At 41.9% G+C, this 22,347-nt stretch overlaps 1 protein-coding gene and 1 long non-coding RNA gene across 2 annotated transcripts in view; one reads left to right on the top strand and one right to left on the bottom strand.

Moving 5' to 3' along the window:
• Positions 1 to 1,713: 1,713 nt before the first annotated feature.
• On the top strand, positions 1,714 to 9,745 carry LOC309717809. The gene is made up of 4 exons (XR_014279815.1): positions 1,714 to 1,947; positions 3,964 to 4,142; positions 4,238 to 4,277; positions 9,662 to 9,745. It is a non-coding gene; the product is annotated as an uncharacterized lncRNA (long non-coding RNA).
• A 4,563-nt stretch (positions 9,746 to 14,308) lies between these two features.
• The window catches only part of kcns2 (potassium voltage-gated channel modifier subfamily S member 2), a 53,125-nt gene continuing 45,086 nt past the window's right edge, over positions 14,309 to 22,347 (bottom strand). Inside the window, exon 3 of the transcript XR_014279813.1 lies at positions 14,309 to 14,810. The gene's annotated coding sequence lies outside the window, so the exon portion shown is untranslated. The remainder of the gene's footprint in view (positions 14,811 to 22,347) is intronic.

The following is a 22,347-nucleotide window of genomic DNA, read 5'->3' as shown; positions in this document are numbered from 1 at the left end:
GCAGCCAAATCCCTTCATATAGTGGATTGTAATTTGTAAGAAAATGTTGTACAATCAAAGTACCTGTGTAGATCTGTCTAGATGTGCGCTACAAAAACTATTACACTCAAAGGGAACACATGTAAAGTCATACTGGAACTAGAGAAGCAAGGCAGCAGCAGGACCCAGCACCCTCCTTGCCTTGAATCACTCTCGCTGGTGTCACTCCCTCCAGCCACCCTCTCTCATTCCCAGGCTCTGAATGTGGGTGTCCCATCGGGAATTCAAGTAGCACATCGGGTCAGCCACTCAATACCCCTCGTTTAAAAGGATTCATTGCAGACTAATTGGGATAACATGGCTGGAAATGTTGACCTTGGTATTTCTAAACAAGGTTTCAATTAACTTGTAATAAGGCCAAGCAGCCCAGCCCTGGACAGATCCTCCATAAGCAGGAGGAAATGCGAAACATGCCCCAGTTGATGGTTGGCTTTTCGTAACTTTGATTAATCACTCAGAAAGCAAGCAAGTGGGACTGGTAAAATAATTAGAAGGAAAAACACTGCATGCTCGCTGCAGTAGCATTTAGAACCAAGGCTGATTTACTGAAGGACGTGTAAGATGCCTTTTATTCCTCCGTATTCAAATAAATCACATTTTTGTGAAAAGAAATACAATACCTCTGTAGCTCCTGGACAGAGAGAGCTGTAGGGCAGCTCAGTCTACAAACTTTCATTCTTTTTCAAAAGAAATCATCATCATTTGTTGTAGGAGACAAAAAAATGTCATTGTCTTTTTATTTGCTATGTTTCTTTTTTCCCTACTGAGGAAAACCTTTTCAAACCACTAATTTGTTTCTTTGTATAGCACATTTTGGTGTTTCCCCATCTTTGTGTAACACAGTCAGAAGGAATGCAGCTGGTGCCCTCTGTTGCCCAAGGTACGACTGTAATCGAGTACAGTTCAAACACACAGAACTGCAGATATGTTTGATCTGCTTTTAATAATGACGTGTCCCCAACAATCTGCCATTAATTTCTTAAACAAAAGCCTCCTTAAACCCCATGCAAAACTGGCTCTGACTTACAGAACTGATACTTTGAGGAAGTTTATTATTTCACATTATATTGTGTACAGGCTCTTAGATCTTGGTGCCAGTAGCCCCAATCCAGCAGGCCTATAAATGGGCTGCCAGAGTTTTAGATCTGGTACAGGAACTGAGTTGAGCCACCTGATGAGAGACAGAATGGAGTTCTGGCTAAAGATGGGCTCTTTCTTGCTGCTGAGTCAGCGGATCATCTCTGCGTACCAGGTCATTTGCAGCCACAGGACACCAGCTGACCTGCGTTGAATTATCGTTAATTCAAAAAGCAACAGTTGAGCGTGTATCTGTGGGCCGATGGAATGAGAAGATGGCCTCTGCAGATTAAAGCCAAACTCAATGAAATTCTCCCTCCCTTTCATGTTGCTGTGGAATCGTCAGGTTGACAGTTTTGTGTGTTTGGCTTCTTCTTCTTCTTTTTCTTTTCTGCCTTACTCCTACTCAACTTCCTCCCTAATTCTTTTTTCCCGCTATTTCGAATGATCACGAGTCCAAAGAATGTCTTTCTGCAAGTGTTTAACACACTAGTCTTTGAAGCACAGTCCAAGTGTCTGCTTTTGTCTGTGCTTTGTTGTTCTAAATGCTAGCTGTATTAAATCACCTCCCAGTCCCCCGGCCTGTGTGCTTCATCTCCTGCAAAACTCCATCTACAATCTCCAGGAGGAAGTCCTGTTCTGCACTTCTGAGGCTGTCGAGGGACTTGGCATATTTACACAGGTTTTTAATGCAATTCTAATAGAACCGTGACACTTTAAATACTGATTTTTGTTGCTTTTGGAGCATTTTCCCTCTGCATACATCATTACGGTGGAGACAGGAGCTGACTGAAAAAGAGCGGTTTGCTTCTTTGTCACTTCCAATAACTGGTAACATACTTCCTCTTTCTTTTCTCGTGTTTAATTTAAGCCTGCGCACATGTTGCCAAGTAGAAAATGATAGAAAAGAGATGCAGATGATTTACTGAAAGATACTCTATGTAAATGTGGACACTATATTCCATTTATGATTCTAGTGTAGAATTTGGGGAGTGTTAAGAGTTAAAAACAAGTACTGATCCAGATCCGACACACATAAGAAACCCATGTTTTGAGCAAATTCATGTCACATACGATAACGTCTCTAGCATGAAATGCTCAGTTTAACCCTCTTGAGGCAGGCGTTGCAGATTTGCAACAGTTAAAAACTAACACCCTGATTACCCCACATACATATTTTATGAGTTTTTTTTACTCAGAAGTACCACTGCAGGACTTGGTTGTGCATTAGCAACAAAACGTTTAATTTGAGCCTGAGAGGGTTAAGAGCATAATTAACTTTGCATTCATGGAAAGAACAGTGGCTCATGTTTGCGTTTATTTCCAAACATTTGCATTTGATTCGTTTTACGGACAGTCTTATAAAAGCCTGTGAAATGATGGAAGCAAAGCAAAGGACACGCAGTAAACCTGGCAGAGGAAACACACCTTTCTTTTACAGCCTGGACATAAACAGTAGTTTATGGTTGTGGATTTACTTGCATGTTGCAAAAGCATAACCTCTTTTTAGAAAAGAGGTTATGCTTGGGCTGCGGTGGATGTCTGGATCTTTTACTCCTAAACATTAATTAAATAAATGTAGGTTAAAGGTGCTCAGGAGGCACTCATCAGCAAGGATTAGTCCACTCCAAGATCCCTCGTTGGCTTTTTTTACCTCCACATATTTTTCATTTTCATCAGAGGAAGGGTGACTAAATAGAACGAGGATTGGTTCAGTCCACTTCCCAGAATTGTTCTCTTGTTTCATGTGTTTCATGGTTGTCAGAAACAAATGACTGCACGCACAAATTAAGGTCATGATTTTCAGCATCTATTTGCTACATTTTGATCATTAGGGTTGAAAAACAGTAAAGCTGCCACAGATAACAACCTAGAAAGAGGCCCCCTCCAACTGTCAGTGATCTGAAGAAAGATGAGCTGCTCTTATCAGCTCCCTCTGTGCAAGGCCTTCACCTCTGCCTTATACACACTGGTATCTGTCTTTTTTCAAATAGCTTCCCTAATTTTATGGCTTTACCACCCTTTGTGTGCGTCTCTTCACCTGTAATAGTGTTCAAAGGTGCATCCACCCAAAGATAACAGTTTACAGTAGTTAATTGGTGATTAAACGACTAGATTTCCTTGTAAAATGTCGCTACCTGTGTTGTGGTGTTTTTAAAAAAAAAAAAAAATCTACATTATACATTTTAGAAATATATTTTTTAAAAGGTTGTTAAAGATTTGAAAAATTTCATTGGCTTTTCAAGCTAATTTTGGGTTATTTTAAGGGTTTTATAGACCTGCATGACGGAGTTGTACAAAAGCATGAAAACAGATGTCACAGTATATTAGACCTCAAAAAGCAGTAAAGTGAAATTGAGAATTATTTAAATCAGCTAATTAACTTTATTAAATTGGTATCACTTTTATTTCTGTCTGTTAAAAGGCAGCAGTCAGTTGATGGTTAGCTTAGCTTAGCACAGAGAGTGGGAACAGGGAAAACAGCTAACTCAGTAGTAACATAATCAGCCTGCTAGCTCCTTTAAAACCAGCTAATTAAAAGGAAAAGTGTAACATCTTACATTTTGAGGAGGCTTTTTAGTTCTTTTTAATGTGGTGACCCCAGGTTGTTACAGGTCTCAGCCTAAAAACAGTCCTCCATGGAACGTCCTGTAAAATGGTAAAGTGTTGTTTTAACACTTTAGCTTTTCTGTAATTAAACAAACTAGATATTTCCTGTTGTTTAGCCAGTTTTATAAGTGAATTTTATTAGTTTTGAATGAGGCCAAGCAAGCACTTTCACTTTAAAAGAAATCATCTAACTAAAATTTGCTAACTGGCTTTGAGTTATGTTCTGAAATCTATTAGGTCAGGTCAGAGCGGTCCATTTTCTCAAGTCGCCGCCAGAATGTCAGACTCTGTCTCTGAAGTGGATGACGCCGAGTGCACAAAGGTCTTCCTCTCACCAGTCAGATTTTACACTGGCAACAGGTCTGCCAGTGTGAGATTTGCAGCCACCCCAGCCACAGCCAGAGCTCTAAACCCATGTAATTACATTTTAAGCAGCATTGGCTGGTTGAAATACCTCAAGTAATTAGTTTTGTTTTTCCACTCTTCCTATAATCTTCTACTTTTGTGTTAGGGTTTGGACCATGAGCTGGAGAGGGAAACAGAGCAAGACGGTAGGTAATATGGAATGAATTTTAAAAAAAATCTGACGTGGTTGAATGTAAGAATAGAATGACCCCCACCCCCACCAAAAATCTGCTCACACATACACATACACACATTCCCTTGGACCACCTGAAATGTGTTTTGGCGCTTGTTTCCTTTGATTAGGAGTGTTATGGGAGTGCTGTACAAACATAAAAGCTGTCCAGACGGTTTTATAGTGTTTATTTGTGGTACCACCTGTGTTTCCATACAGAAGAAGAATGAGGCTGTGATGGTGATGAGGAACATAGTATAAAGGAAGTACGGTCTCTGCCATGTGCAAGTTCAGATGGCCAGCCAAGAGCAAAAAACATGCCCATAAAGTGCATCTCAATCTGTTTCTGCTTTAAAGAGACCAGCAAATCCTCAGCTTAGAACGGCCTTTAATTAATTAATTGTTAAAAAAAAAATCTCCAAGGCACAGTTGTCACCAGACTCGCTAAAGGTCCTTCAGACACCTCTCACACCCCACTGCCGCCTCACCGCCCCCGGCCATCCTCCTCCTTTCCTCTGTCCTCATCTCTCCCGCTCTCCCTTCTCTGTCAAATATTTATAGCTGATGGCAGATAAGATTATTTCAGCACTGGACCTCTCAGTGCCAGCTGCTGCAGACCTTTGCTCACAATAAAGCCTAAGATGCGTTCCAGGCAGTGGGAAGATTGTTTTATTTGGAGCTCATCCGAGGCCGCTAATGATAGGCGAGTTATAGGTGCAGAAAAACAAGACACCAATGACTTCTTGGGCTCTGCACATCATCAGCTACTCTTATCTCAAAATGCTGGAATTTTTCCCCCTTTCGTTCTAAAGTTTGATTTATTCGTTTTTGGATAATAGAATATACCAGTTTTTGCGTACTTTTAAAACCCCCAGCAAAAACGATAGCTGCACGCTTACAGTATTTATTGATCGTCAAGAATAATCCCTATGATGTGGTCAGAAACTTCATTCAGCACAGACTGATAGTAATGTATCCTGTAATGTCCTGTAAGTACATAAGTAAAATTTTAATAGCAAAAGGAAACACATATTGAACATATTTTACTTTAATCTTTGCTTCCAGAAAATTAGAAAGGGCTTTCAAAGGAATTCACCTCTAGTAATTCTTTTTCTTTACTATTAATAAACATAAATAATTAAGCTTACGTTTGTCCTTGTCTATTCACAAAAAAGGGAAATCTTTTATGGGTTTAGACAAATTTCTGTTTTATACATGTGCACTTGTCAGAGCGAATCCGTGTCAGTGTCTCTTTATGTAAGACACAGACGAGTGGCATGAAATGCCAGGGCTAATCCAGCTGAACACACTGCAACCTGTCATAGTTGGACCAAGAACGGCCTTCTAGCCAGTCAGCTCGTGAGTGGAAAATTAATCTTGCTTAATAAAATTAAACGCCATCTGGGCTTTGCAGTCCAAATTGTTCCAATATGTGAAAAAGTCTTCTAAAAAAAGTTTTATTAACCTCAAGCAACCCTGTAAGTTCTGTGGCTGCACAAACCGTTTGGAAGCACAGACTGTGGCGGATGTACTGAGGAGAAAACGATAGTGGCATTTTATCAAGACGTGTTACAGCTGTGAGCAGATGCAATAAAAAAAAATATTCCTGTATGCTTTTCAGTCTATACAGCACCGTCAGCATAGTAGTTACTAATCATATCTCACATTTTATCAAACATCTTGCTCTCGTTGTCCTCAAGCAGAGTTCAAGTAGATAGTAACAATGTATCTACATGTTCAGAAGCAATATTAGGCAATATACGAGTGTCAGTGTTGTCAGCCTTATCAGCTGACTGCCTTGTGAAACGGCACATGGATGTACACAAAGACATTGCTTTTTTTATTGTCCAACAACACAACATTTGTTGTTGGACTGGATAGACTTTGTCCCATGTCTTTATCATTTTCTGCTGCATATCAGCCTTTAAGGTTTATTGGGGAAAACATCAGTGGTGCCATCTAATGGTCGATAGGCCACAAACCAGATAAACACAAAGTAGTGAAGTGTTATCAGAGCTACTGTCCATTGATTTCTTGAAGTGACTTTGAACCTCTTTTTCACTCTGGCTTCCTGATTAGGGGGCTTTGAGTCCATCCATATCTCCAAAATAAGGGCTGCTTCACTGCAGCCTGTTTCTTTTATAAGTGTCATAAGATTAGCGCCACTAAAAGAAAAGTAGTCGTACGGTTCCTGGACACACAAAAAGCAGTTCATTGGCGCTCAACAGGAGTTTATTATTTACCAACCTGACTGGATAGTATTATAAAGAAATGTTCAATTATAACACTATCTAAGGACTTACATATAGGTAATAATTTGGTCTTTAGAGCAATGTTTAAATTTAAATTAGTTATGGTATAATTTTTTTTCTTACTGTTTTGAGGCATTTAATTGTGAAAGGGAAATACATGACTATAAAGTATATGAAATAGTGTTTACTCTGTAAAAATCCATCCTTCTGTCTCTGTAAAAAGTTTGATTATTCAGTGTCTTGTTCAAATCCACAAATGTTTGTACTTCTCCACATCTTTCAGCTATTTTACTGGGTCACTAAAAACATAATGTATGTGTACTTCCTGCTACAGAACAGCTCTACGTGTATACTTTTCTGTTGATGGAGTTTATAACATCCGAGCAGCTTCTGTTCCAGACTGGAGCCATCGATTTACCTTGACTGTCTGACCCCCTCTTGTGCTTCTCCGCTCGTACGAGAGACATATGTGCAAGAGAAATGCAGTTTACGTACCAGCGTCTGCGCCACGTTTGTAGAGCTTATGGGTAAATGCGTGCTGTTGTGTTTGCAAGAGAGATGGATTTGTGCATTTTCTCTCAGATGATTGGTCAATGACCTCTTCAGCTCTTGGTTATGATGGCGGTCATCATAACCTTTCAGAACATAAAGGCTTTGGGAGCATAAAAATGAGCTGATTGTCAGCAACCCTGAGCAGCAGATCGTCTGTGCAGCAGATGCCTGTGATAAGATAGTGATAAGGCTGCTATCTGGCCTTCACATCAGCCTCCAAAGCAATAATAGATGACAGAGTATCGGTCACCATCTACTATGTGTTCTCAGTGGCCGATGGTCTGATGCTGATGACGGATTATCTAACAGGTACATTAGAGCAATGAGGCCTGCAGGAAGTGCGAGCGGATCACAAAAGGGTTCAAAATGTAAAGTGCACCTGTTTAACTACTCTGAGATGTAGCTGGAGTGATATAATATCGATCGAGATATGATAAGGATGGCTTGTTGTGTCAATAAACAGTCGCTCCCTAATCCTTGTAAGTCAATGACCAAAGGCGTTCTCCCTTTTTGCTGTGGACTTTCACATCCATTTTTCATTTATTATTCCGCCATCAATCTTTAAAGAAATGCGCTTTTAGAACGGGCCTAGTTCTGCCCTGTTCACCTTATCGATCTTTGTTGCATGTTCTGCTTCTCTCATCTTTGCTGCGCCATCACCACCATCACATTGACTGACAGTACAAAGGTGAACTGTTTATTGGTGCCATTCTCCATCTTCTGGAAGTTGAAAAAAAGAAGGGATTACTGGTGATTTTTTTTTTATCTATCTGAGGGTCCTGATAGCTGGCTACCAATGCTGTTAGGAAATCGGTAACTATCTTTGGTGATAAGGAAGCAAGCACTGTGGGGGTCAAAGGGTATTAGCAGCAGAGCTCATTGACTATTATTCGCAACAATCCCCACTGTTTTGCTAACTGTATCAGGAGATCATTTTTTCTGTGATCCTAAGACAGTCTTGGCAAAATAATTTAAGTTATACAGGGTACACACACCATTGTTTTTCTTGTGACATTACCAATTTGATGTGTCACATGACCCTCTTCCTTTTGAAAAAACAAAAGTTGTATCCAAGATGGCCGACTTCTAAATGGCCACCATGGTCACCACCCATCTTGAGGAGTTTGCCCCCTCACATATACTAATGTGCCACAAACAGGACTTTAATATCACCAACCATTCCCATGTTATTACGGTGTAACCATATAAATGGCCCACCCTGTACAGGAAATAATATATAATGTGGAACACATAAGTCAGATAGTTTTAAGACAACATCTTTAGGCACCTTAGTTTTTTTTCTGGAAGCACTAACATGTGTGTGTTTAGCGGGTAATAATTAGCATTCTCACCATATTGGTGACAATTTCTAACTAGCTAACAACATCAGTGCCTGTAAAGAATAAACATAAAGAATTTCCTTTTTACTAGTTCGATGTTATTTATTTAGATATAGGACAGATACAGCAGTTTGCCACACAAACTAAAGTAAAATAAAATGTAGGGAAGAAATGATAAACAATTTTAAATGAAATGTGACAACCATCTATGGATTAGTTATTGGTTCATTTCACTTGAAACTAGAAATGTTTTACTCCTCTTACAGGGGAGGAAGAATAAAAGTCAGGGCATGACTAACCATTAGGATCTATTCTGGATCATACAGGAATCTTAAGTGCTACATATATAGATATTTCTTAACTAAAAATCAAAATGTCAACCTGATTGTACTAGTAGAAGCAAATCATGAATTCAAAAATGACCAAAGCACTACCAACTACCTCTATCCTCCGATCCTAAGTCAATAACTGAAGGGCAGACTAAAACATCACTCGTTCAAGAGCATGAAATACAACAGCGAGTTGAAGGCAAAATATGCAGCAATTGTTGATTAATGCTTACCAACACAAAATTCAAACTTGGACCTTGGTCTCTGGCTCATTAACAGCAGTGGTGCTTGAGTGAATTATGCATAGAATTAGGACATGAAAGGATATTAGCAAGAACAAAGAAAATCTTTTTTTATTTCTCATTTATTTTGGAATTGTTTTGCAGCGGTTGTGTTGTAAAACAGAAACATGCCCACAGCTCTGCCCACATCCTGAACACAGCGAAATAAGAAGAAAAATATGAAAATACGTGCCGAAGCCCAGGGGCCTCTGAAGATAGATGTACCTCTGCTTCTGGCATATAATGCAAGATGATTGATGCAGATTGGTTTTCTTTTCTGCTAGCATTTTTTTTTAAAGAAAATTGCTGCATATTTGACCTTTGAGACGGGATTTTACAAAAATATTTTATTTTGCCATTATATTTTAAGGAGGCCTGCATGCATTGGGCAAGCACTTAAATCATTCTGCATTACACAGCATTTTTCCTCACCGTTTTTACAGGGTGAAGCTTGAGCTCAGCTCAGCTAACAACCTCTGTCGCTCAGTTGTCGTGGAGTCAGTTCACCCTGAGCCTTCGTTGAGCCTCTGTTTGTGTTCTGGCTAGACATCATCTATAATGAGCGCTGATTAGTTAACTTGTTTAAATGCCTCTTCTATTTCAGTCTCCGCTGCTCAGTCGTCTCTCCATCCCGGCCTGGCCTTGCCTCGCTCACCCACCCTCGCACATGGATGACATTCTTCAGAGGTGTCTGCACTATAATATATATGATATGATTGGGGCAGGGATAGCTCAGTAGGTAAAGTGGTCAAATGCAGAGAAAAACAAGTAATTTCCCCATGGGGATCAATAAAGTATCCATTATTATCATTATTATTATTATACAATATATGATCTTAATCAAATCTCATCTCGTCTGTTCTCTCCCGTTTCACATTGTGTTCCCACTTCCTTCCAGTTCACTTTCCCTTCTAACTCTAACGCTAGCTAGACCTCCCGAGGCCACCGACACCAGCCGGACCTCACCCTCAGCCTGTTTTTCTTTCCAATGGGGAGGCGAATACATTTGAGAGGGGCAGGAAGGAGGGCCTGTCATGGCCTCTTCAGTCTGGGTCTGTGATCGTGAGTGGTGTTTATTTGTCATCGCTCACCCAGTGTTCCCCTTTAACACAGCAGAATCAGATGTGTCAGCAACAAAGTGGGTTTGGATTAGAGCTCAGGTCTTCAAGATGAAAATCTATTTTTTGAAATTAGAAAATTGCAGTGAGGGTGGTTTGGTCTGAAGTCAAGGCTGTGACCCTGTTTTTAAAAATGGTGTAGCGGTCTACAGATGCTTCTTTGGCCCTTGTACAATGTGTATTAGCACCCTCAAGGTTTCCAGTATCCACTGACAAGAGTCCTAAAATTGATGAATCCAGTATGTAGCAATCTGAGGTTAATTTTTCAGCATTACAAGTAGCAGAGAACCTTATCTTATTACTATGTCCCAGGTCTCTCTGGAGTGTTTTTCTTGTTCATTGAGTCAGTGTGCGTGTGTGTGTGTGTGTTGAGTGCTTGCTCACAAGTGTGTTCCCTGACACATGGTGCTCTGCTGAACCTAGTGTTTGTGCACAGCATAAATAGGTTTTTATCTGATTGATGGAGGTACATGTTGGCGAGTGCAGCTAGGTGGAGGTGGGGGCCCGCCTCCAGAGAACCTTTAAGCAGGCCAAAGATAAAGACTCAGAAGTGATGGGCTCTCTGTGATGCCCTTTTGTGGGAGGAAATTTAATGGAAGTGGTTACATTGGGAGCAGATGGAGCAGTTTCCTGGATCTCAGTCACGGTAGAAATATTAGACACACAAGCACACACACACACACACACCGTCAAACTCACACATACCCCACCCTTTTAAATTTCTTCACCAGATTTACAGTACGATGGAGGCAGAGGGATCGAACTGGAAAGTGTTTATTTGCCTGGGACCTCAGGCACCAAGGGTTCATATTTTTCCTGTGCTTTTTTTCTGTCTTCTCCTTGTCTCTTGCAGGGCATGTGTGTGTTTCTCCCAAGCCCCAGTGTCATCTGTATTTTTCTTTTTGGCTGCCCGTCTTCAAGATTCTCACAGTCCCTTGGTGGATCTTCAAGATGCTGGAGCTGCAGGCTGACAAATTTGGTGTAAAGTTGTTGAAGAAAGGTCCTGGTGAAAAATAAATTGATGCTCGGCTTTTGCAAACTCAAGTGTGTATGTGTGTGTGTGTGTGTGTGTGGGAGGAGGTGTATGCTCAAGTGAGGTCTGGCTACGTGTGGGTGGCTCAGCTGAGGGTTGAGTGGTTGGTCGAGATGACAGTAATAAATTAATTCACTTTAGGACCTAGTGACTGGATCATCAATCATGTTTATTAATGATGTGTGCAGCTGACATACCTCAGAGTCCCAGTTCTTCCTTTGTAGCCTGGACACATCCTACAGAACATCAACTAACTAAGAGGTGAACATCTGTTAAACTGTGATGTAGTTGGCCACATAAAAACAACTGATACCACATTGAGATATCCATTACCCCTCAGGGTGCTCTCTCTCTCTCTCTCTTTATCTAAAATTACTGTGCAGTTTCAAGTTGAGGGCCGACACACAGCACAGCTAACCCCGTCCAGTGCTGGGAGCTTAAAATAACCATATTGTGTCATTGAAAAAAAGCTTTTTAATGAAATCACATGTAGATCTGGTGTGCTTAAGGCAGCAACCATGGGGTTTGTGTAAGTCACGGTAGCGATAAGTATGGAAGCCCGTTTCCGCCACTAAAAAAAAAAAAAAAAGGATCCATAACTCAAAATTTCAAGTTATTATCTCGAAATTTCGACATATTAACTCAAAATTTTGAGAAAAGCAACTTGAAATTTCCAGTTAGCGCTGCCAATCAGTAATCTACGTGAATGACGTCATTTCCATGTTACCCGGAAGCTGAAGCCCTCAGCTACAAATGCTACAGCTAAGCTACCGGTATTACATCCAGTCGTGAATGCACAGATTGCTGAGTGTTTTCAGCCTGGCTTCACAAATGATGAAATCCCTGTGTTATTAGCTGAATCACATGGTGTTACTATCAGCAAACATACTTTAATTTGTTGGGATCCGTTTTTGAGTGCGCGGTCCTGCGCCATATGCTTCCGGGTAACAAGAAAGCGACCTCATTCACGTATATTTTTGATTGGCAGAGCTAACTCGAAATTTCGAGAAAAGTAACTCGAAATTTCGAGTTATATTTCTCGAAATTTCGAGAAAATAACTCGAAATTTCGAGAAAATAACTCGAAATTTCGAGTTATGGATACTAGCTTTTTTTTTTTTTAGTGGCGGAAACGGGCTTCCATAGATAAGCGTAGTGTAGTCCTCCTCTCAAAACACTCCCGCTGAAATGCCTTTGTTTGTGCTGTGGGAATGGTTTCACCAACAGAATACAGCTCTGAGTATTTGCTGATGAGGATGATTAGACTGAAGAAATTAATTGTGGTGTTTTTGATGAACATTAAATATTGGAACAAGCCCAAACAAAGAGTGAGCTAAGAAGCTAATTTGGTCTGACAGTTTGTGTGGTGTTTTGTTGATATTTAAAGTACTTTGCCCCAATCTGGAAAGTGAATTCCACCGTGCACAGCGCAGAAATGTAGTTTAGCCCCAGTTGATTTGGGGTAATTAAGCCAGACTGATGAATGTTTGATGTAAGTCAGTGATTAGAAGGCTTTGAGGGCTTTGAGAGTGTTTTGAAATGAAAGCCAAACAGTTGTGCCCCTGCTCCTTCTGTAGGTATGTATGGATGTTGGGGTTTAGGGAAAGAGCATTTCCCGGCAGGTTTTTTTTTTCTTTTTCTACGCTGCAGTTTAAATGCACTAATAAATCTCTCTGTTTTTTAAATAGATTGCTCTGTTATTTACATTAGACTCCGACTGGATTTCACTGCAGCCCTCATTTCTCTTTCAGCAGAAGTGAGTCAGACAGAGCTGATTCTTCTTTGGTTAGATTGATATGAGATCCTTAGTTTAGGTGAAAAGCAGAACCAGAACAATCGCAGCATTTTGTGGAACGAAAGCAACTTTATTCACTCACACTGAAAAACACCTGCCCTCTAAGTAGACAACCTCCATCAATGGTCAAAACATGGCACTTAGACAAGGACTAGTGCTGTGATATATAGCGCACACTTAGGGCAATTTCTTATCATTTTATTGACTGCTGCTTTCAGGCATTTGACCTATAGCCATCAGCACTTCTCCCCCACTTGTTATCTCTCCCTCTCCCTCATTCTTCCGCACTCCCTTACCTACTATTCACTCTTTTTTTCTCTCTGTCTCTCATTCCTTCTACTTCTTCATTGCTGGGAATGCCAAATGTGCGACCTCTTAGGGAGGTCATAAATTTAGCGATGAGAGATAGTAGGGGTAACTCAGAGAAATGAAAGCATGGTAGCTCAGTAATCCATCAAACCCTCGCTTTTGTAAACATTTCTTTTTGCCAATACTATTAGAAGTACTCCACAGTGAGAAACTCATTTTAAGAAAAAGCTCAGAATTTCCACATTGGATTTCTTCCCTTGTAACTGTTTTATATTTATAATTAAAACTTCAAATTTTACTGCAAAAAACTACAATATATTAGTATATTTTATTATAAACAAATGAAACTTTACTGCTAACAAAATTTGTGCTGATTAACTGCTTAGTGGCTCAAAGTAAATGGCACCTTCAAAACTGGCTTGCTGATGTCCTGTCAACAGATCCCGCTGGATCTATGGCTGAACTCAACAGATGAACTCACTGGGCCGAGGGTGTATGATGAACAATTTGCCTGTCTGATGTGTATTTGAGAATGCTGATATATTTGGACAGTGTGAGAGTCTGGAAATGCAGACGGGTCTGTGTACGTAACACAGTGGCCAACACCACGGTCCACCCTTTCCAGCCTCTATAAATCACAACCCAGCGTGTTCCCTCTTTGCTCCCAGATAATGTTATCAGAGCTGATAATGCCCCTGAGCCCCTCCTCACTTTGAAACTCTGGCATCCCCCACGTAGTGGGCCACTGGTATTCACTGGGGTGAAGGAGAAAGAGGTGTCCCCACCCCACCCCAGCCCATTTGATCCCCATCTATCCTTTAGCTCCCATGTCTGTCTGCACTGGCCAGACTGCAGCATCGATAGACCCCAACATTAAAGCACTTCACCACCACCACGCCCCAACTCAATCAGCCAGCGAGATTCCCCAGTATACACCCCCCCTCCCCACCCCACCCCACCCCACCCCCCACACACTCTTGTTTTGATAGCTGCTGATGTCATTCCACAAATTTTTTCATAAATTAGGGGGCTGAAATTATGGGGCCGCCTCGCCTCACTTTGACTCGCCATGTTGTGCCATCCCGACGGGAGCTTAATCCCTAATATCAAAGTCTGGCTGTTGGCTCGGGCATTGTCGGATTCCGTGGCCTCCATCCAAACCCATCTGCTCCCTCTGGCTGGTATGAAGTGACAGAAAGTTGAGTCTAAACTCCGGCAGCCGTGAGGGGTGGGTGTACGGGGACTTCGTAGAGTTGTTACAAATCACCAAATGATTGAAAAGAGTTTTGAGAGGGCGAGTTAAGGGCAAGGCAGTCTCAGGGACGTCAGTCCTGGCTGGCTGCTTTTTTCCGGGGGAGAGGGGTATAATGATGGGACATGATAAGATTACCAGGGGTTAGTGGTAGTTGTGGTAGTGGTGGGGCTGAAAAGGAGCAAGGATGGGTGACTGCTGGGGCACTTGAAACTTGCGTTCGTCATGGGGGAAAGCCCTTGGTTGCCTGGAAACAGAAGGGAAACATATGTAAATATAGCCATCCTGCATTCTAGATCTTACCGCTGATAGCTGACTATTTATGTGAATGGTATTCACTGTGTGGAGCACAAACTTTAACCGTGTGACTGTAGAATGACAAGACAGTTGACAATAAGGAACTGCAAAGGTGACACTAGGCACGTAATTTAGGGTGATTTAAAATACTTTAGATAAATTTTAAGGCAAGCACAAAGTACTGGTTAAGCCCCTATAACTCAAAATAAAGAGAAGAGTTCATGGCATAAATGTGACCACACTTCCCAGGAAGACCAATGACTCCTTGGTCCCCTGAAAGCCTGTAATTGCAGTCATCTTCAATATTGACTTTGTCATTTTTACAGCTCCTCTAGATGGTTCTCATGAGCACCCTGCCAAGAGAGCCTCATTGGAGGCAATGCAGTTAATGATTTGAGACGTTTACTCTGTGTGCCCTGCTACACAATGTCAATGCCAGACCTGCCTGTGTGTATTGTGTGCCTGTCGAATGTGCATGTGTGTATGTTGGAAATGGCTGCCTCAGTTATTATCAGGGTAATCCTGAAATTGGAGACAATATTAGAGTTGGGCATGTCATTCTAGGGCGGGATCCCGCCTGTGTATTGACTACCGTCGCTTCCAATTAGACAAAACATTTCCTCAAAGCCTTGCAGATCGAGAGGACTAACACGCTTCATTTTTTGGATGTTCAATACAGACAAACAGACCTTAACCAGCTAAATGAGATCTCTAGGTGATTTCAGGAATACAGCTTTGTCCTGCCTAACGTCCATTCTTCTCATTTCCCTCTCTTCCCATCTTCACCTTTAGCCCAGGCTGTTTTTCCATGAATCCTCGTGTAATAGGTATGGATATTAGTCTGGCTGGCCAGTGTCGGGTGACAGCGGGCTCAGCATTGGGCTGTACAAGGCTGCAGGCCTGTCACCGTGGCCCTTGTAGACACTGCTGATGGAGTCATTTGTTTTTGCACATTAATTCAATTCTGTCCCCAGACCAGGGTCGGACACCTGCTTTCCATTGCGGTGGAACAGTGGGGGAAGGCAGAGAGGATGGGGCTGGTTGGGCCACCTGCCGATGTTATTACAGTAGAGAGGCACCCAGGCGAACAAGCGGGTGCATGCATGCACACACACACACACACACACACACACACACACACACACACACACACACACACACACACACACACACACAAAAACACACACACACACGCATGCATGCACACACTCTTGGCCGCTTTGGAGAGTTGTTTATGTGCTTGTCTTCATGTTTGTAATAAATCACCAAAACCTATGCCCAATCTTGGCTTATTGTGTCTTCATGCTGTAATTAAATTACAGAGCCATTTTATGATATTCATTAAGGCCTGTGTGGAGTGTGACAGACAGTCCGGGCTCACATATGTTTGGTTAACCTTTTAATTTTTCATGCACCACTGTAGCTGTGTGAAGTGGATGGATTTTATTTTAAAGGCGTGCTGAGGCTGCCTCACTCAACACTTTGCCAGTTGTAGAAATTCCGTTGGTGATTTCCGCTGGTGGAGGTGAGGAGAGCTCTGGCTCTTACACTGTAACAGTCAGTCTATTGTTGGACCCGCTCACCCATGTAGAGCTTGATGGGCCTTGTGGGTTGATTCAGCCCTACAATACACTGCCCCCCAGTGCTCAACATGCCCCTGTGCCAGTAAAATATGACAGAAAATGAGATCCATGGGCACCTCCTGTTCACTGATTTAATTATAATCATCACCAAATCTCGCTGTAGTCACCCACACACACACAAACACACACACAAATACACTAAAGCAAACACAAACACACAGACGGTTAAATACGAATGCTCAGAAATGTGAACCTGTAGGCTTGTTAGAAACGTCCACATGGCGGTGTGTGTGCACACACAGAAGAGACACACACATGCACACTGGGAGTCACACCAGGATTACCGCATCCATTTGCATCCATTAGATATGAATCGGCTCATCACCAGTAACCTGCAGCTAGAAATCCAATAGCCAGTCATTTGATTGAAATCTGGCAGCACTTAGCAGCCTGGTCCCAAGCTGCCCAACAGAGATGTGTATGGGTGTATACTTTTGCACATGTTCTGCAGTGGATGTATCTGTGATAAGTATTAAAACTTTTAAGGTCTCGTGCACGAAATGTCAAGAGACTGAGCAAAAGATGTGAAAGAGAAAGCTGCATTTTTAATCAAGCCCTCCACGAGTGCAAAACAAAGAAATGAATCAAGTTTAAGGTTAAACATCCACACTCATGAGGTGCTGAATGTGCGGGTAAAGTATTTCCAGGTTCCCCCACTTCATTTGTGTGTGTAAGATTCTGTATACCTGTTGTATATGCCTGCAATCAACAGATAGTTATACACACAAGTAAACTGCGGTTATACAAAGTTCCCCCATTACAAAATACCCAATACAGAGGAGCTATTCCGTCCAGACTTTACATTAAGGGGCCCAAGCACTATAATCAGTAGCATCAGTGACTGTGTGTAGTTTCACAGTCAAGGACACTGTAATTGAAATGCTTTCAGTCCGTCTCCCTGCCCGCTTACTTTGAAGTTCCTACAGTATATACCTTTCTCCTCTGACATAAGGTAAATAGGAAACCAAAAGCTGATGTAACGTGTTGCCTACTCTGCAATCAGCTCCCTTACTACTGGGACGGACCCAATCAATGCCTGCCTGTTGGCTTGCCTGCCGCCCAGATGTAGCCTCTGCCTTAAACCCCTGCTTGTTTAAGAAAGCCCCATCCTGGAAGGAGGTTTTGCAAACCAAGGCTTCCCCTGGAAATGACCAATTAGGGAGTAATATGGACCTGGTTTCCTCCGTGCCAGTTTGAATCGGTGTGCTGGTGCTATAATGTGATACGATCTGAGAGATACATGAATGGAAGTGGTTTGGAGTAGCATGAAATGGTTCCCCGGGCTTCTCTGCTTTCCTCTCTTTCTCTCTCTGCAGCCCCAACTCCCCCCTCTCCCCCCTCCAGGAGTAAATTGGAGTACATAATTACTGCAATACCATGTGAGCCTAATTGATTACTGCTCCCCCTTGGCCATTGGCAATGGGTTGTGTGCCTGAACAAATCTTTAGTGACCACACATTCAGTTGAGGCTGCACTGATCTTCCTCGGATGTGATTTCAGTTCCAAAGTTTCTTTTCAAAAACATTCCTTCTTCCCTTTAGGAAGTACAGAGAGATACCTGTCGTCCAAATAAAGTTGTGGTCAAAATGCGCAATATTGAATTTGGGACCAAACTTGTTTTTAAGAGAATAAGATGTATAATAATAATCATAATAATAGTAATAATAGACCCAAAAATCTCTTATGCTGCAAAACCAAAACTGAAAACCAGCAAGCATACAGGATTGGGTTGCATATTTATATTTAAAATGTCAGTTTTTCTGAAAGATCACGTTATTGAAAACATTCATAGTTCACGGTTGAACATACATGGTTCAACAGTCTGCACACCTTGCACATATCAAATTGTTCAGTATGTCAGCCTTTGCACAACTTTGTGTGAGCTTTAAGACAGATGTGTGTGTGTGTGTGTGTGTGTGTGTGTGTCTGTGTGTGTGTGTGTGTGTGTGTGTGTGTGTGCGAATGTGAGGAAACTCAGGTGGCAAGAGAAATGAGGCTTCGTATCCTGTCCCTGATTCTAACGACGTGGCAGGCATCTGTTCAGACCGTTGTCCAGTCAGAGCTGTGGTCCCTGAGCCCAAAGCGGCTCCTCGGCTTTGAGCCCAGCACCGGGTGAAGTCGGCTGGTGGCGCAGGCAATGAGGCGAATCTCCCCCTTCCAGATCTCTTACACTTACACACACAGTCATGACACGCACACTGATGCATGTGTGATCTAACAGAAGCACAAGCCTGTGTGTGTGTACATACACATGGGCACATCAGAGGCCCGTGGAGTAGCCACAGCTGTTTTAATGGGTGGGTGGGGGGGTGAATGCATGGGAGGTGTAGGATTTTTATCATTCTCAAAGGTATTATAATAAGGAATTTAGAGTTTTGACGGATTTCTGCAGCTTCCTGTAACCAGTGCAAGGCTCAAATATGTAGCCTCAAACAGTGACTGCTGTTTCTATGACGATGACATCATCAGGCCTGTTCTGTCATCCCTTAAGAGGTGAAATGAACTTCTTTTGTGAATCACATCAACCCAGCTGCGTGCAACCTAGCTAGCGTTACCCCAGTCCATCCCAAACCTGAAAGGCTGTAGCTCACTCTGCACCACTTTATTTCGACTCAGCCATTTACAGTTAGAACCTTTTCTGTCGACTCAGCGCAGCTCTGGCCAGATTATTCAGCTAAAGTCTTCTCAGCCCAAAACAAACAAAATCACTTTACCTCTGTCACCCAGTCAAAAAAAATACCAACTCATTAACCCAGGATCTTTCTTTGTGCATTTTTTTAAATGAAGCTCAGCCTCAAATCCTGATCATATATCAAATTCCAGGTCAGGTTTACCGTCTTGATCTTGGACAAACAAACTCAACCAACAGCAAACTATCTCCCGATCCCTGCCTCAACCACAAATTATGTTTACAAGGCAGATCTTCACATCTATAATTACTTTTACTGCCTGTCACTCTCCAACAGACTCAGTGAATAGTGCGAGCTGCTGCAGAGTGTTTTCAGAGTGTTTTCACACCCTGATTGAGTTTCCATTTGAAGTCGGATCCAAGCCGCCTAATGTCCTTTAAATGTTTTTTCCTAAACACAGCAGCAGTAGTCCGCGCCTCAGAACAACTTCAAACAGCTGTCAGCACAACCTTGTTGTTGCATCTAGTCAGGGGAGCAAAAATCCCCCTACTATCCAGAGAGGACATTGTGATTGAGGCTTGTGGCTGCCATATGAGATACGGGAGACAGCAAAGACCAGTGTGAATTTTGCTAAGCACAGAGAATGATGGTCATGTCTGACCACAGTTTACTGGATTAGGACAGGCTTTAAATCTGTGCTGAAATCGCCAAAACATTTGTGTGTGTATTTATGTGTGTGTGTGGGATTTGGTTGGGGCTTGATTGATAGGAAGGAAGTTGAGAAAAGCAAGGCAGTGGACAAGAAAAAGACATGTGGCATGACTGATTCAGAATGGACTGAATGGACTTGGTTGCACTAAATTGTCGGAGAGAATAGAAAAGGCAAGGAAAGTCCTGTAAGTCACCAATGCTTCCTTGTTGCATTTGTCATGTGAGAAATAAATCCTCATCCATATGAATTTGTAGCTCACAAAAACACATATAGTAATAGCAAGATAAGATAAGATAAGATAAGATAAGATAAGATAAGATAGAACTTTATTAATCCCTCGGGTGGGTTCCTCTGGGAAATTCGAGATAACAAATCCAGAAAGCCAGCAAGTGAGGAAAAGTTGATGAAGCAGCACTGAGTCAGAGTGGACAAGCAGTTGCTACTTGGATGAGACAGAGTCTGGTGACAGCAGCTAAAGATGATGACTTAAAGGAAAGTTTACCTTGAAGAACTTTGCAAGTCAGCATAGATACATGAAGGAAACAGCCTTGTTATGAACTTGTTTTGGAAGACCCTGCCAAAGGAGAGCCAGGAGTCAGGACAGGCAGGCACAGTTAACATGAGGAGTCATGGAAAAGTCACTGCTGCCTTTCCACGGCCCATTGGGCTTATGATGAAGTGATGCTAAATAGCTGCTTTATTCCTGTTGAAGTCATCATCTTGTTCTGGACACATGGGTGCTCACAGCAGCTGAGATTCTGGATGGAAAACTAGGAGGCTCAGTCATTTCTTGCTCGTGGTTCAGCGGCATATGCATGGGAGCTGGTGTTGGTCTATACATGGATTATCCAGGTGCAATTTCACCTTACGCCACTAGATGTAAGTGTTGCACCAGCTGTTTCTATTACCCCCACCCCACCCAATAATGTTTCTTCTGCCTAATTTGAGGTGAAGTGAGTTTCACATTTTGACTGTGATTGCCCCTTCCCGACTACGTTATGCAGAATCAGTGTTAAACAGCAGTTTGTGGGTGTTGTGATTAAAGCAGCCTTACAGCTGGAAAACAGAGTAAGGAGGATTTTAGGGAGGAAAACAGACAGAAATGAAGGTTATATTGAAGGAGGATAACAATTAGTAGAGGATCATAAGGGAAATGGAACAAGAAGGAAAACAGTGAGTAAGAACAAAGCTGGGACACATTTCATCTGTCATCACATCGTCATGTTACTCTTCCTTTGTTCTTGTCTGTTGGCCCACAGCTGCTAGCGCTGTAGGCGTTTCCTGACAGTGCTGACCTGACATGTGTTAGGAGGCTCTATTAAATGTTAAATAGGAAGTAGAGCGTGTTTGTTAGCGCCAGGTGTAAATGACCCATTTAAGCAATCAGTGTATCCTCGTAAGGATTGGATAGCTGCAAGAACACGACTTCACTCGCCACCTCTCATTTAGGAAAACAAAAGTTACCTCATGTTTCAGAAATGCCACCCACAACCACTCTACTAGCCCACATAATGAAGCTGTATGATTTGCAACACACACAACACAATGACTTAATTGTCCCGTTTGATTGGGGACTAATGCTAGATGATGAGAGACAACATGACAAGGAACAGAAGAATTTGAAAGATTTTGGTGTGTTGAGGTTGTTAGAAACAGCTGGATGACTTATTCATCAAGCAGTCAGTCTACCCTGCCTGATATGAAACTGGCCCTTGGACAGCAGCGTTATCAGTTTGTGAAAAAATGGACATTGACAAACTGCTGGAGTGTTGACGATGTGATGGAGGATCATTCTTCTGCATTCCAAAAGTGCAGGCAGTGTTTATTAATTGGACAACAGCTATTCACCTGGATTTGGCAAGGTCCGGAGAGACTGATTACTTGGTAGAGATAGCCTAATGAAAGTATTAATCATGCAATTATGCTTCAGGGAAAATAATTTTCCAGACTGTGTAGCGGCATGCAAGATGAGCTCAGTGGTAGCCTGTGAAAATGCCTCATGCAGACTATGTATCATGCGGAGGAATGTGCACACAGCCTTACCCTTATCTGATTATTTTGGCTTGTGAAATGCTGTAATTTTGATTGCAGCAACAAAAAAAAAGTGTCTTTAACCACTGATTGCAGTAAAACAAATTTATAAGTGGACAGCCATGTGCAGCATGCCATCAAGTAGATAAAGTGTTTACCATGTTCACCATTCTTGTTCATCGTTTAAGCAAAAAGCACCAGAGACAGCAGCTGCTGCAGACAGCAGTCATCAAATTCAGTGAAACTTTGATGCTGTATTAGAGTACAGCAAATTCAGTGACATACATTTCACTCACTGGAGAAAGGATTAGGCGAATCACCAAAGTTATCCTGATGAATCTTCTAGATCCATAAATTGACATATCTGTTCTTTCTATCTACGTTTTCATGACATGTAATCCAATTTGATCTAATTATTTTTAAGACATTTCAGTATAGATTATACTGGCAGACTTAACAATAGACTTGGAC

The sequence above is a fragment of the Aulonocara stuartgranti genome (assembly GCF_965226115.1).
Source record: "Aulonocara stuartgranti genome assembly, chromosome: 11".
Lineage (NCBI taxonomy): Eukaryota > Metazoa > Chordata > Actinopteri > Cichliformes > Cichlidae > Aulonocara > Aulonocara stuartgranti.
This window is presented reverse-complemented; position numbering and strand designations above follow the sequence as displayed.